This window comes from Dipteris shenzhenensis, chromosome 29 (genome assembly GCF_047967505.1).
Source record: "Dipteris shenzhenensis isolate YYH24624 ecotype China chromosome 29, Dip_SZ_1.0, whole genome shotgun sequence".
NCBI classification, from domain to species: domain Eukaryota; kingdom Viridiplantae; phylum Streptophyta; class Polypodiopsida; order Gleicheniales; family Dipteridaceae; genus Dipteris; species Dipteris shenzhenensis.
The window spans coordinates 38,999,099-39,016,791 of NC_141624.1; positions in this window are offsets into that span (position 1 = coordinate 38,999,099).

Here is a 17,693-nt window from a genome sequence, read left to right on the forward strand (position 1 = left end):
GACTTCTTTAGGGTGTTCAAAGTTGCATATCCAAGTATTTGTATAGGGCTGAGGTCCTTTGAGAAGTTGAAACCTTACTTTGTACACAAGATTAAGGATAGAAACACATGTTGTTGTGTATATCACATTCAAATGATATACTTGAAGGAAGCTCTTAACCGTGTTTGCACGACTGCATTTGGTTTACATGGAGTGTCAAGTTCTTATCTTTGCAGTATATGCCTTTCATCAACAGGAGTAGGAAAATGTGGTGCAAAGGAGCATGCCTTTAGTGGGGTCACACAATTGTGAGAATCTTGTGTTTGTGCTAAAGTCAAAGACTCAACATTCCATGATTATGAGTGCCTCATGGGAGAATGTGAAAGGTGTGGTATACAAAAACTTGCAATCTACCCAAATGAACTAGCACATGAGTGAAATAACATGATTGTTTAGGTGTTTGAGGATGTCAATGCTGGGCTGAACAAGAAAGGGAAAAAAAAAGCGCAAAGTTTTATCGGTCAAGGAGATGCTAGTCAATGTCATGTTCTCCATGTTAAAGAAACACACAACCACTTTCATCAGACACAACTTCATATACAAATGGCAAGCGGACCAGTTTAGGGAGTGTTTGAAGAATTTCCATTTAGATGTCATTGTGTTTGTTATAGATTTTGTAGAGAATTACTCATTCAAATTCCAAAATGAAATTCAATCCATGCAATGGCATTCAGATCAATGTACAATCCTTGTTCATATTACTTATCACCACAACTTTGTGGATGACCAAATTATCAAGGAGTTTCATTTCTACATTTCTGATGATAAAATGCATGACACTCTTTTTGTATAGCATTTCCTTTTTCTTCACGACAAGTGACTTGAAGGACAAGAACTACAATTCAAAAGGCACTAGGTGTGGTCCAGTGGAGCATCATCTCAGTTTAAGACAACAAGACCCATTTACTTTGTTTTTGCTAGATCCTTTGCACTGACCAATGTTGAGATGACTTGGAACTTCTTTGGATAAGGCCATGGCAAAGGAGAACACGATGGTGTAGGTGTAGTGATTAAAAGGGCCCTTACACATGAGCAGCTCAAGATTGATGGTGTGGTATTGAAGCAGGCAGCTGATGTAGTGCAATTTTTAACAAATTCATTGAGTACTACTGCATCTACTAGTTCCAAGCGTAAGGAAGGACTATCTAAAAGAGTGTTTTCAGAGATCAACTTGGGTGAAGTAGATAGACCCAAGACATGGGGTTGTGCAAGTGTGGAGGAGTCTTGAGGATTGCATAGCTTTCGAGGATTTTGAAAACATGATGCAACACAGTTCAAGAAAAGGGAATTGTCTTGCTATTGCCATGCATGCATGCACAAAAGGTGGAAATTATGTGAGAACAAGTCCTATGTTCAAGCTTGGGCATTATGCATTCTTTCTCCAACTAATGAGGTATCAAGTGAAGAAAACATAGTTGAAGAACCTACCTACGAGGCCTATGAGGACTTACTAAGTGATCTTCTTGTAGAGGAGACAATTTTGCAGTGAATGATGAGGGTGTGGACTTCTTCATTCTAAAATGTAGCCATGCAAAGCAAACAGCCGAGAAAGTGCTTACAGAAAAGTGGGGCACTAAGTGTGGCAGGGACTCACACTATGTTACTAGATGGTACTATGAACAATGCAATGACCTTCAATATTGTTTGCTCGAAAACAAGCATGTCGCCATTATCTTTTCTCATCTTGTTAGAGCCATGAAATTTGACATGGAATTGGTGGATCCCAAAAGTAACATATACTACCTATCCTCCCAGGTGCATGAATCAATCTACAATGTATTACCCTAAGAGGTTTGAATGTGAGGCAAATGTGATGTGTGAACTCTGAAACATTTCATCAACCTTTTCAGTAACAACCAATCTAGACCTTTTTTTTGTGCATGGTTCACAGGGTTGTACAAAATACTGTTAAAAGATGACCTTTTGTGTTTTATTTTAGACCTATTTTGTTCTACTGTTATGTTCCATCTCTTCTACTCAATGCACAAACAATAAAAAAAAATAACAAAGTCAATGTAAAAAAAACCAACAATATTGTCATCCTCCAATTTCATTGCTCTTCTTTTATGAAGACAACCATCCAATAACAGAGTCAATGTAAAAAAAACCAACAATATTGTCATCCTCCAATTTCATTGCTCTTCTTTGAACTTATCTTACTTTGCATGGTCATAAGGTCAATCAACATGAATAGGAGCATTACTCCCAAAGTCCATTAAAATAGCAAAGTCTACAACTCAGCACATGGATATCATTAAAGAAAAAATACCAACCAATCCCACTATTGCAACCAAAATTTTTGGACTTCTTATATTTGATTATGGGTTCAACATGTTTGGGCACAAAGGAAGAAAGTGTTTTAATTGTGGTGCAACATAATCATTATATCAAATAGTCAAACAAGGAGCAACCAATTCAGTGCTATATAGCACATACACTAACTAATTTGTTGCTATATAGTTGATCTATTGACAAATAGTAACCGATTTTGTGCTATATGGCAATGTGGCAATAACCTATTTAATGTTATCTAGAAGATATACTAACTATTTTGGTGCCATAAAGATGATTTATTGAAGGCAGTAATCGATTTAGTGCTATATAGCACACACAATAACGTTTATTAATGTGAAAGAGAACTCATACAACTATATAACATTAAGATAGAACTTGTGGATGTGCAATCTGCTTTACAGCATAGACAAACATTAGAAGATAACAATTGAATATATGTTTAATTACAAAAAATTATTTGGTAGGTACATTGGTCTTACAAAAGCTCTATCTCCTTCACAATATAGTTTTTTACATCATGTGAACCATAATGTATGCACAAGACTAATGATGAGAGTGCCCCTCACGTTGTGTACTCACAAAATGGTGGTAATATTTCTTTGTGGGCATGGATACCTCATCCTTTCGATTACTTAACTTGTTCATTTTACAAAAGTTTCTATATTCATGTTCACTGTTCCACATAGCCAGCCACTATATCAACACTTTTCTAAGATAAAAAGGATCCTTTTGATTGTCCTCGGGATCAAAACTCTCAGGAAAAATGCATACATCAAGGTCATTTAGAATGGACTTGTACCGCATGTCGTCAACAAGCAGTGTGTTGTCAGGGTTGAATTCAATATATTACCTCCAAATGTATTCAAGATTCTTGAAGAAAATGGGTTTTTGCTAGTAACTCATAGGAACCCCATGCACATCCCCAAATTGAAATGGTGCCTCTATGCATTCATCTTGGCGCAGCTTTGCCAACCAAAAATTCCTTCTCTTGCATAGGTTAGGAAACGCTTGTCGCATTGTATTTTCCATATTACGGTAGGTGCAACTACTCCAAAGAATTAAGCTAAACATATTTGAATATGCCTTAAGGAAGCATTCAACATCCTTTTGCACCACGACAACCTCATTTGGCTTATCCTGTAGCAATTTGAAATTCTGAGGATGCTCAATATTGGGGTATCCTGTCCCCCTATAAATCCTGTATCTTTTTAGCAATACGCCATTCATGTCCAAAACCAATAGTTTTGTTTTTATACCCTCAGGGACATGTATTGCTTGTGGCATAACCCTTATTCATTCTTCATGATGGAGTACATGCCATTCAAGCATCCACATCAACAACCTATTATGCCTTGCCCTGCCCTATGCATCATGTTCATTCTCAACATCAGTAGAGCCGGTGAATCGTTTTGTACATTAGTAGGGTTTGCTTCTGCATCAGCATGTGCATCTTTCTCAACATGAGCCGGTGAATCCTTTTGTGCATCAATAAGGTATTATTTTGCATCAGCATGTGCATCTTTCTCAGCTTTAGCTTTGTGTGTCTTTACTTCAGCCGCGTGCATATCCTTCTAAACATCAGCATTGGAATTGTATGATTTTGCATCAGCCTATGCATCCTTCTGAACATCAATATTGAATGCATTTATATCACATAATATCTTTGCTAATGCATCCAAATCAGCACCAAGCATTGAGTCGGTCTTCTCATCTTATGCTTCTTCAACCTCATTAAGCTGCCCTAAAGTTTCCACATAATCAACACCCTTCTTGTGCCTTGTCAACTTGGAAGGACCTTTTCTCATCAGGATACCCTTCATCATTTTTTATGTCCCCATCCTATTTAATAGTATGCATCCTTCCTTGCTTTTCTCTTTCTACATCATGATCTTTTCTTGTGTGTGAATCATCATTCAAATCATTTGCATTGTGCACAATAATTGCATGCACATTGCATTTTTGGGCAACACATAAATTGCCTTAAATATTATTGAAACACGTCAGACAAGATAGACATGGAGAGGATGGAACACATGGTGGATCATCATTCACCAAGCATGGCACATCTTTATTATATTGCAAAAAACTCTTGCAAGCTACATAGTTGGGATGCTCATCTAACTAACTTGCAAATAAATACTCGTATACAATGTCATGGAAGTTTATTACACTTCAATGACATCCCATTGTGTGAAGTGAGATAATGTAATGTCATCATCAATGACATCCAGTGGTCCAATGGGAGCCTCCTCAGGCTCCTCAACATCCAGTGCCCACCCTCTTGAGCCTACCAACTCCTCATCACCTCCATCCTCTTGTAACAATTCCTTCTCCTTCATTCTTCTAGTCACTACCCTTCCAGCCTCCCCTCCGGCTTTAGGGTATTGCAACGCTTGCTTTCTTCTTTTTGATTTGTCCAAGCCTACAAGTCCATTTGGATATCATAAGCAAATGATACCACGATCCTCAAAGTAGGATGAACATTGTATGAAATTATGAATGTTAAGGATTCATACCTTCAACCACACATGATGGAATGTCATCATCATCTACCTCCACTAGTCCAATAGGAGTCTCCCAGGCTCCTCCACATCTTGCACCTGCCCTCCTGAGCCATCCAACTCATTATCTCCATCAACCTATAATGATTCCTTCTCCTTCATTCTTTGTTAGGGGTTAACTCTAAGGCACCTATACTTAGCTCTCATCCTAAATAATACCTAGAGGGGTTGATTGTCATGGTCAGCATTCTAAAGTAGTTATTCAGTTATATGCATATAACTACTAGACTTGTACTTGAGAGTCTTGTGAATGAAATAGAACTCGGAGATGAATTGGATTGCAATGATGTTGTGTCTATCAATTTTACTGTAACCGTTTACTATAATCTGATAATGATAAATGAATGAATATCATTTTCTACTTTGTATCTGCTATTTGCAATACATTTCTAACTTGTAATTAGTTCCAACTTGTATTTGATCGTAGTCCATTGAATTTGTTTTAAAGTTCTTGATGGAAATATTCCCTGATGTAGAAGTTTAATTGAATAATATATTAGGTGGTGTACACTATTTCTTTATAGGAAGGCATATAATATGTATCCTATGCCTCTGAATCTCATTCAGAGTCATTAGATTTTGGTATTCCATTTTGATGGGTCAAGTCTTGCCAAATGATATTTAATATCCACACGGCTACTATGAAGGAGTGTAATAAATTTTTTAACATGCCATGCTTTTTTTTAAAGACTTAGAGTCTTGATTTCTAGCAATAGATAATGCTACTCATTTCCACATCTTTCAAAAATCAAGCCCTCTATGATTGGATAACAACACATATGAACCCTTCGTTAGGGTGAACACCTATTTTAGGAAAAGTACGTTAGCAGCTGTGAAGAAAAGCCCAATAAATCTCTAACTTGTAATCTTTAACCTTGAGAGCAGACTCGCCCTCTAACAGACTCATATAGACTCATCACTCCCCAAATCATGACCTCTAGGAGATGCAACTCTTGTAGTCGCCTGATTAGTCGAGAGTGAGGGACAATGTCAAAAGCCTTCCAAAAGTCCACGAAGCAAGTTTAGACCTTCTGGCATCTCGACTTTGACTCCTCGATGATGGCTCTCAGGGTAAAAATATGGTCCAATATGGAGTGTTGTCTCTGGAAGCCTGCCTACCCAAGAGCCCACTGTCCATGGTAAGTGTGTGTGTGTGAAAGAGAGAGAGAGAGAGAGAGAGAGAGAGAGAGAGAGAGAGTTTGTGTGTGTGTGTGTGTGTGAAAGAGAGAGAGAGAGAGAGAGAGAGAGAGAGAGGAGAGAGAGAGAGAGAGAGAGAGAGGAGGGGGGGCTAGCGACTAAAAGAGAGAGTGAGAGTCCATGCAAGGGTGGGTGAGAGAGAGCAATCAATGTGAAAGAGAAGGAAATAAAGAAAGAGAGAGACATGGGAGGTTCAAGGAGAGGGAAGGTAATTAGAGTGAGAAATAGAGAACGATCTATGTGTGTGCACACGCGCACCATGCATGTCTCTATGCATGAGAGAGAGAGAGAGAGAGAGAGAGAGATTATAACTTAGGTTTTTAAAATTACATTTTTGAAATACAGTTATTTCAGGGAAATATATAAAGTATATGCATTTTCTCACTCTATTTAACATTACACTATTTATAGCATTGTTTCTCATCTTTTACCACTACTTTCCACAGCCTTCTCTCTCATCTTTTCCCACTACTTTCCACAACCTTCTTCCTCCCACCTTCATGGCTTTACCTAGAGAAGAATTCGACCATTGGATCTCACGGCAGTTGATATTTACCCTATATTGTGCAAGCCAATCCATCTCAAGTTGAGTTTGAGATCTTTTCTTCCTACTAATGATCCCTCTCTTTAGTTTTTTGATAGACTTATCCATGGCTAGTCTATCAAAATTGCTACCTCCCCTCACCAATGGGTCCCATTGGATGTTTTGAGCTCTCTTAAGTAGAGTGACAACTTCAAGAACACTTTAGTTAGGGCCATGGATTATGTCCCTATCTCTATTATGAGTATACTATTCCCCTTGAGGAGCCTTCATCTTCTCCTCTTCATTTGATAGAACAAGATGCAGCCTAGCAAGTAGAAGCATAGGGTAGAGCAATATGTGACCAAAGTGTTGATCGACATAAGCTCTCGTTGAATTAATAAAGACTTTATTTTTGAATTAATATCTTTCTTTGTTGTTGAGTATTGTATCTACTAAAGAAAGGTATCTATTTTACTTACATGCTTTAAAGAGAAAGACTTTATTTTTGAATTGGTCTCTTTCTTTATTGCTGAGTAAAATAAAGATTGCAAAAACTAAAGAATAATAATGTTTTTTTGAACCAAATTGCACGTAAATGAATTGAAAATTGCAAAGACAAAGTCATACCCTAGTCATACATGGAAATGATGTGGGAAAAGGTAACTTTATTGTATAAAAAGGAGCTAGATACAAGATTGAGATCACCAAAGGCATAATACACACATCAAACCTATTTCGCAAGGTGTAGTACAAAACAAAACCTAGGTATCATTTCCTTTCCTAAAGTCTACAATAAACTGCATATCCTTTGTGGTCATGGTGATCTTGCTTTTGTAGATGGTAGCCATCTAGACATCTTCTATGAGGTCTACCAAGTAGGCCTTAGCTGTGTGCTATAGGGAAAGCATTGCATCTGTTGCTATATACCAAGTGGTGGGCTTCACAATCTCAGTCTACCGTTACCACCTAGACATCTGGCCAAGGTTGACGTTTTGCATGGTCTCATGCACCACTTTTGCAAAGCTTTCCTTTGGGATAAGAAGGTCGATAGACTTCTAATATTTATAGATCTCCCAAAGGGCCACAGTTCCCGGTTGATTGTACCACCATTGAACCAATTGAACCATTGGGATTGACTTAGTTCTGCTACCCCCAGTTTGTGTCGCTCTATTATATGCACAATGTGCTTTCCAATGCGACTTTCCATGCCCAAAGTGGAACGCACTCTATTCCCATAATTCGATGCCATGTATGGTGCATGAGCATGTAAAATGTGTTGCCAAATAAGGAAACAAGTTAGTAAGAGCTGTGTGAAATTACATCTCAATATATATACATCTAAATATAGCAAATTACAGATTACCATGTAGTGTTTGAAATGATTCTTTCCCCAAGCGATCTCCATATTTTGGCTAAATTCATTCATAGCATTGACGAAACACTGTGCATCATCTTTGAAACTTTTCTTTTGTTGAAGGGATACTAAGAGCCAACCAAGCTTGAGCCTCTTTTAATCTCTTTCCCCCCCTTCCCCCTTGTTCACAACAGGCATCGTGTAACTTTTGCCATACATCAAACTCATCAACATGTTTGAGCCTGCCATTCTTTTTCTTTACAAAAATAACATTTAAAACCTTGACACGACCAAAATCTTGGGTTGCATGAAACATTGCCTATTTTTCCATATCTTTTCTCATCTTTTGTGCTCTTTACTTGCCCAGTGTGTAGTCCCATATAAAAAAGAACCCTTTCAATTCCTACTATTATCCTCTCACTCTCTTGTTGGTGCTTCAAGTTATATGCATCAATGATGTAAAGGTGTATTGGCTTCTCAATTAATTTGAAAATAGCATGAAGGGCACAAATGTGACTCTCTCAAGAGGATTTCAAGAATTGGGCTCCAAGATGGAACTTTCCATGGATCAAAATTGGGTGCCTTATTTTGATTGATCTTTGCAAGTTTAGAAGCCCATTGGTTTTGGTTCTTTTTACCAGCCTACAATGGTGCTCTCTTTTGCATGCATAATGGATAAGGATGGCTTGCATATTCTCCATGTGCCACATTAATAAACACACATTTAATAGTCTTGTGGTCAGCAACAACTAGATGCCATTCTACATGGTAGGATCCATAGCCCACAACTTCAAGAAGCTCACCATTGTTATGACCTTTGATCATGCTTGGGATATCTACTTAGTCAAAGAACCACTTTAAAATTGAATGTGATTCATTTGGCACTTGTAAAACCATCTCACATTCTCGTTTCAAATTCTCTAAGAATTTTTTCATTACCAAATTAAAATTCAAATTTCCTTGTGGCCGACAACCAAATCTCTTTTCAAATTGCACACTGAACCACCTTGCATCATGAAGCTCATCTTGAAGGTCCATTATTCTATTCATTAATTTCAATCTGATTGTCTCTAATTTTGACCTTTGACAAACCTCACTTTCAAGCTTTAGTACGATCTTTAGTTCACCACTGCATTCTACTACATACATATTGTAAAATTTCACCATGGCCTGTAGAACTCTTTAAATATCCATCACAAATTTGTTGTTGAGTGTGAGTTCTAGTTCTTTAGACTCCCCAATCTTCCCTTTTAGAGTTATTGTACTACATGCATGTTGAGGCTCGTCGACTAAATCAAGTACTTTGAAATTGAAAGCATGTGAGTTTTAGTTATTTAGACTCCCTAAACTTCCCTTTTTGACTGTGAATTCTAGTTCTTTAGACTCCCCAACCTTCCCTTTTAGAGATATTGTATTACATACATGTTGAGGCTTGCTGGCTTCATCAAGTACACCAAAATTGAGAGCATGCCTTGCCTTATTCCATTCGTTTGGTTTTGGAGGCAGGGCTTTAATGTTTGTTCCCATAAAAAGCCTCATGCTTTTTTAGTGCTTTTTTTAAGCTCTTAAATATTGATATGCCCTTTTACTTATCCCTACAACACCACATACTGCCTATGCATTAGTTGCATTGAATTGTTCCATAAATTTGGTAATTAACTCAAATATTATTTCTAATTTTAGACTTTTGAGTTTGAGATGTTGTATAGAAAACTCAAAATTGTTCTTCATAAACACTTCACCCATAGCACCAAAGTGTTCATCATGGATAGCCATGAGTTCTACAAAAGTCCTACAAGCCTCACATAATGCTTCTAGCGACCACTTTCCTTGGATATGTCATCCATGGATGATATTTCCTCTTACAATGTCTTGGACCCATATGAGTATCTTTCATGAATGCTAGTGTTTTTTCTAGTTTCCCAATCTCATGTAAAGATGTGTTTTTCATCTATAAGTGAATTCAATTTGCATTTACAGTGCTCTTTCCAAGTGAGCATCTAATGTTTGAACTTTCACCTATACTTCTTGATTATTCTTATCTATGCCAGCACACCATATTTCTTTCGTAGCCATCTGAACACTTGTAGTTTGCATAAATGATGTCGAATTTTGATTTCAAGCCTTTAACTTTGCAATCTTTTCCTCTCCTTCATCAAGCAAAGATTTATATTGGGTGTGAAGGTTACTTGCTCCATGATCACTCAAGCTTCGACAATATCCTATCAAACCATTCTCACCCTTACACAAAAACTTTATTAAGCTAGTCAACCCATGGAATTGAGGAGCCATATAAGTTTGTAGATTTACAATATATTATATCAGATGCTAAGTCTAGGTAAATATATCATTAGGATAACTCAAGATAGAGCAAGAAGTTATAATACAAACCCACACCATAGAAAGTTGGAATTTGAAGAAAATGAGAAGGTCTATCTTAGGGTTATTGGATCATTAGAACACTGAGAGATAAGTAAATGTGCAAATTTGTATGTTGGGTGTTTGGACCTTTAGAATCCCTAAATACAAGTAAATGTCTAAAGTTGTCTCCTAGATATTGTGGACCATTTCTAATACTTAAGAGAATTGGAGAACTTGTTACAAACTTCCCTTATGAGAAGGATGCAGAGAACATCTTGTTTTTCATATAAGGAGGCTAGAAAGGAAGTGAGGAGATGATGGCAATATCCTTTGGAAATGAAGTCCTAGTTGAAATAATTGAACCTACATCTCTAGCACATGAAGAATATTAGATAGACAAGAAAAAGTAACAAGCCATACAATATATCAAGAAAGTCTGGTTATGGAAAGATAGACCTAAGGATAGACCTAAGCAATTTGTAGAGGAGGTTTCCCAATTCAATTGTTTTCAAGGATGTAAACCGAGTGTAAACCATTCTTAAGGGGAACAAAAGGTTAAATCAACCATAATCATGGAAGCATGAGGCTTGGTTATGGTGAGGCAGACAAACTAGAGGGCTTGACATTACTTGTAAAATCGAGGCTAAGATTTAGGGGTCCTTATATCTAGGCATTAATTGAAGGGTACATTAGTAGACCCAAGAGAGGCCTAAAGGGGTAAGGTTAAATGAAGTACACTTGGCACCAATTGTAAACACTAGTATTGGAGGGAGATTTCTAGAGAAAACTCTAAGATGAAGGATAGATAAGGAGAAAAGGAATAGGACTCTCGCACATATGTTAACCAAGATCTCCCTGGAGCTCATGTGTGGGTCATTTGGAAGCATACGTCCCTCTTGTCAATTTTTGTCTCACTCCCACTTGTGTGAGAGACACCTTTAAAAAGAAAATACACTTGGGATTAACACCCCTGGATAGTTGGTTGAAGTACTTCACCCTTAATTGCTAGACCATCGATCCAATTGTGGTGTCCTTCTTGTCATGTTTAAATTTGATAATATTCTTGCACAACCATGTGGAACCTACCAAAACCATGTTATCCTCCATCATGACCCCTACACATAGGGCTATATTATGGAAATTAAGTTTCAATAATACATTCATTATACGGGCCTTTTGAGACCATAATTCTCTACTAATGATTTCTCCTTAGTAACACCCGAATATCTGCCTAGCCAATCATGTAAGTTTTGCTAAGGAGTGTCAAGTTTTGACAAATCTGAATAACTCTTGTTTTCTTACTCCCTTGTAGTTCAATATTACTATCACAAACTTATTAGCTTCTTTGTAAAATGTTTTCTCAAGGGGGTCACTCATAAATATGTAAGCATAGCACATGGGTTCAACATAAGGTATTTTTAAAATTCCCTTTTTACACATTTTTAACATACAGAAGGGTATCATATAAAGGGGTATTCATAGGTTGAATAGAAAAAGAATGTATTTTATTCATTATATATTTACAGATAAGGGGTTTTACAAATAAGACTTGAATGCACATGATATATAGGGTTTATACATAGTGAACCCCCAGGATTCACGTCATGTCGTATCCCCTTACCTTGCATCTCATGTAGTACGTGTGAACCAATCCTTTATTTTTTAGAATCTGGCATCTTGATGTCTTTAATAATACTCCTCTTATAGAGGTGAGGTGGGAATGCAAAGGGATTCTGCACTGTTGCTACTACTAAGGTAGATATGAATAGGTTTCTTATTGAGGACGGGGAAAGGGGGAAGAGAAAAGGAAGGGGGAGGGAAAGGAATGATGAAGGGAGGAATATAAAGGGAAGGGGGGGAGAGAGAGGGAAGTGAGAGAGGGAGAGGGAGAGGAGATCAAGAGAAAGAGAGGATTGAGAGGGGGACATAGGTGGAGTGGAGGTGGAGGTGGAAGAAGTAGGTAGAGGAATGGTGTAGTGTAAGTCACACACACTTGTGAACTTCCACATTTTTGTAAGAATTTTGCAAGTTTTGGGAATTGCCAAAATGAAATTCACATTCACACATAGGTTAAGAAATTAATAATTGCATTTGTATATCTTATTGTTATTTTGTGAACATTCAGCCATCATAGAAGGCCCTTAATGGTGGATACATCAATCATGGTCTAGCATTGCTAATGCATTTGCTAAATGAGGGATGTGTTTCTCCTCATGTTTGAGCTACAATGGACTTCAATTGCATGGTCTCTAGTTTGTTTCACCCAAAAACGTCAAGTAATCTCATTGACCGATTTTTAATCATTTCCTTGCATGGTCTTTCCACTCTCAACATACCTACATGGCACCCGCATCTCCTCTCGAGGAAAAGTGACAAACTAAGCAAAAAAGACGTTGTGCTAGATGCCAAACCTTGGCTTGGTTCTATGAGATACTTCAGAATATGACACTAGGAGAGCACTAGATTCTTGTGGGGCTCTATGGGACTAATGCTAGCTTTTATACTTAAGAATTCCAAAATCACATACTTACATGTTGGTACGTGGATAATATACTACTAATACATGTCTCATACTGAGGGGTATTCGTACAGTATATATACGAGCATATATGGAAAAATACCACGACGGCCATAAAATGAAGTGATAGATAATGTTCATGAAAAATATGCCAGGTGAGTGGCAAATTTTGGAAATTAACCTGTTAAGTTTGAAGATAGAAGGGTTTTAAACTTGAAAATTTCAAGCCATGGTAGTTATGTTGTGGCATGAAACTTGCAAAATGTCAATAAAGCCTTAAAATTTTTGAACTTGAAAGTTTTCGTATCTGTTTGATAAAATGTTTTTTTATGAACAATGGTCAAGTCTACTTCATTGTTCACAAAAACAGATAAACTATGTACAATGGAACTTGAAGTTTTCAAATTTACTTGCGATGTATCTTTGCACTTTTTAAAATTTGCAAATTTTTTCATATTTTATTAGATTTTCGCCTTAAAACCTGAAAGGTTCTAGGAAAACCTGAGGTGGAAACTTGAAGGTTTCCCTATCTATAAGTAAAAAGGTTCGAATCTGCACCACCTGGCCACTTTCATGGAAGGAAGTGGTCTATCCATTAAGAGACAATGATGGCCCAAGTGGCTAGTTCCCAATAGCAGTGTAGTGATGATGTGGTGGTGTGATGATGATGTGGTAATGCAAGCGGCTCAAGAATTGGCTAGTCCTTGGATGTGATACTTGACAATATGGTGGCATTGGATCAACAATTCTGGATCCGTTCCTCAGGCCCTCCACGTGACAGAATGAACCGGGGTGTCACTTTCGTCAGAAAAAGCTTCGGTATTTGGCTCATGACCCCTGGGTACTCACAAGATTCAAGGTCACTTTGCTCTTGGGAAAGTACTCCCCGATTCCATTCCACTAAGGCTTAAAATTTCTCCATGAACAAGTAACTATAGAGCAACTGAAGTACATCTTAAAAGCTTAGCCTGGAATTGACCATGTTGTACATTAAGGTCCAAGGGCGGCTAACCAGAGATGTTGAATGTCCAATCATTGTCATTTCTATTACAGAAGTTGCATCTGCATAGGCAAGGATTCATAATCAATTTTCCAAGACAAAGAAATTGCCATCAACCTTGGAAGTTTTAGAGCTATATATAGCTCTCCCTAACTCATCCTAATCCTCAACTATATATATATGCCTATGATCTATGAATAGTATCACTTCCTTGGGAGCAATTCTTGTGTCCATCTGTCTCCTCTTTCTCTTCCTCTCAACATGGTATCAGAGCCTGGCTACGCCCTAGCGTGATTGTGAGAAGAAAGCAACATGTTTTTTGTCAATCTGACAACGTAATCATTCACAGAATGTTCTTTCTGATCATTTTGACCACTTGATCGCTAGATTTTGAGTTGATATGCAAAAGCTATCAAAGATGCATTGCAAATCAGCACTGTGATCATGATTGATGAAAACGGCCCTTGGTGGCTTGTTCAAAGAGTATGCGTCGGTTATTTTGATTGGCTGGATCACTATATTATGATTTCAGGTAAGGAAGTTATGCTTATTTCTTTTTTCTGCATGCTATCAATAAGTTGGTAGAAGAGTGTTTGGACAAGAAGATAAACACCCATAACTAGAGAGGACTTGATCTAGGACATGAGGATGGAAAAGGTTCATACTTTTATAGAATCAACGATATTTGAAGCAAAAGCAAAAGCAATGAAAAATTAGACTTAATGATAAGAAGCTTCCTGATATGGCATTGCCCTCCTACTTTCAGACTCCACCAATTGATCACACTATCATGCACTCAGTATCTGCGTTCCCTTCGATCTAACACATTGGAATATCATGCTTTCACATTCCCACATGGAGCAATAAGAGGCTCAATCACATAAAGCAAACTTCTTTAGCTACATGACTCCACAAAATTTTAGATGAAGAAGCCCACCGGTCATATCCACAAAAACCAAGTGCACAGGATCATTGTTGCAAGCGTAATCAATCTTTAGGGTTTGAAGATCTTATCCAATCAATGCCAAGTAGAGTCTCAATCTTGTCGTTAAGAGTAAGGCAGCCAATCTACATGCTTTTGTAGTGATACTTATATACGTTTAACAGACCAAAAAGTTGTTTGGAAAAATCACTTGGACAAAAGGTTATCTACCATATGAAAGTAATTTTTTACGACAGGCAGTCTTTGAGCCATGTGTCATCCATATAAGCCGTTGATTTGGTTTCTTAGATTTGGTTTGATTTTTTCTTTTTCTTTTTTTGCTTTTCAAAGATTTGGACGCTAAGCTTTTCATACAGAGAAACTATATAAATGTGGACGCATGACAAGAGAGTGCATAAGAGATTTGCAGCTTTGAGGTTACTAGGGTAGAGGTTTATTTGCAACCAAGAAGCTTCAAGTGTACGATTTTTGGTTGCTTCCCTGAGAATTATGATACGATTGTTTGACTCTTTTTTGTTGAGAATCCTGTTGTGTTTTTGAATTTTTGAAGCGCCAGAGTGTTTTATGTGTAAGTAATTAATGGCGTTTCTTTCAGTACACCATATAGACGAGCAGCAGCAGAAGTTCCAGAGTAGTTCTTTTATTGGCTTGATCTCTACATGTAGTAACAATTCATAGAGTGGTTTTCTTGGCTTCACCTGTAATGAGACGCACACGATTCTAGAGGCAACATGACGATTCACAGTATTCGAGAGGCAGCGTGAAGATTCTGAGTATTCGAGAGGCAACGTGATGATTAGTAAAATTGTTCACTATATTTGTATGTCCCCTGCAAAAGGACGACTCCTACAAGATTTCGGTTTGCTTGCTGCCTCATCGACTTCCTCTGACGGAACGACAGATTGTGTAAAATTATCCACTCGTTCACCAAGAGAGCGGGCCCTAAGCTGAGACAGGCGATGTGTAGCGGCGTTGTCAGTCAGATGTCGCGATGAATGTAAGCAATTGCTCTACTTCTATTCCAGGACTGAGCCATGGAAGCAAAGCGACTACGAGCGGCATTTATCTAAGGGATGCAAGATGCAAAGGCAGGAAAGTAAAGAAGCGGCATGCGAAGAACCCATAGCTGTGGTGGCAAGGAGCTAAGACCATTTCGTCTCTCCTGCTGCCGTTCTGGATTTCAGTCTCGATTTCAAGCTCTGTTGCTCCTCACTCTCCTTTGTCATTAGCTTCTGCGACCTGGTAAAGCTTCCCACGGGGCAACGCTGCTCGCTCCATCTCCTGATCTCTGTGTTCTACCGTCCATTCTACTCACGCTTCTGCTCTTTGAACTCTCTCATATAGCTCCCCATGTACACATGTCCTAATAGTAGCCTCGGAGCTCTTTTGCTCTTAATGCCCTTCTAACATGATCTCGAACTCTGCTCCTTCAATTAGTAGCCAACTGTTGTTTGAGCAAAATCTTTAGCCTGTTGCCCATTTGAAGTTGGCGGACGGTTCAAGAGAAGTCCGCCTAGTCAGGATTAGATTGAACACGGATTATAATCCTCTGAATCTATCAAATGCCACTAGCCATAAATTGGGGCTTGTCCATCAAAGAAGTTGTGAAGCATTGCCCTTGCTTTCTTAATGGGTATTGAAAATGTATCTACATAGTCCTTTAAGACTTTCAGAATTTCCTACAGCTTCAACAATTTTGGAGGCGACAGGGAATGTTATCCTTTCGTTTTGACATTATGCTTTGTGTAAACATAACATCAACCTTGTTTTGAATCGTTCATAGCATATCTACTCGTAGATCCGTGTGGGATGAGAATCCTACAAAATGGAACATAGTTGTCTTCTTCGGACTAGTGGACCACCTTGGGATGTTCCCCTTGGATGGCCTTGTATTGAGTGTGTGTTGATGGCTTGGGCATTGCGCAACTTACAACATCCTTTGCATCCATAGGATTATTTGAAATTGATATGATTATGCTATGAGTAAGACAACCTCCTATAAGATTCCATTGTCCTCCCTTCGATCGAAAAGCATGTATCAAAAAAACTTTTTCATAACGCTTGTTGCAGCTTTCATATACACTCTCTTAAAGGATTATTGAGGTAGATGCACGGTAATTTTAAAATAGAGCCGCGAATCCCTGATGTGAAGAGATCGCAAGCAATGCCTCCAAGTGTGTAATTCATGTAAGACATCATTGTGGATGAATATTGTCTTTATCATACCAATGTGTGCTATTCTCTTTTGCTAATAGGTCCAAAAGGATGTGTGTGCAATCAATTGACCCGCAACAATTCAGAAACCCGTGGAGAGTCTTGAACCCCTCCTTTACATCATCTATCTCGGACCGTGTCTCTGGCCAATGCAACCGATGGGCTGCTTGGACTCTCAAGGTTTCCTACATGCAACATGTGAGTTCTACATGCAACATGCAACTCCTACATGCATGTTCTACATGCAAGTTCTACATGTAACTCCTACATACAACATGCAACTCCTACATGTAACATGCGAGTTCTACATGCAACTCAACATGAAACTCCTACATGCAACTTCTATATGCAAGTTCTACATGTAGAGAGAGAATGTCTTACAATTCCTACATGCAAAAAGAGAAGCTCTCAAACTTGTATAAATACCCCATAATGGAATGAAACCCAGACTCTTTGGGGCATTGTGTTGAGTTCTACTTTGCTATTCCAAGCAACTGTCTCCAAGTGTCCATGCTTCCTTGCACTCCACGTCCAAAAGCATGTCCTAACCTTGCAACTCCTCCTCCCCTCTCCTCCAACCTTGCAACCCATCCTCTCCCTCTCCTCCTCCTTCCTCCTCCTCCTCCTCCTCCTCCTCCCTTCTCCTCCTCCCTGCTCCCTTCTCCTCCTTCCTCCTCCTCCTCCTCCT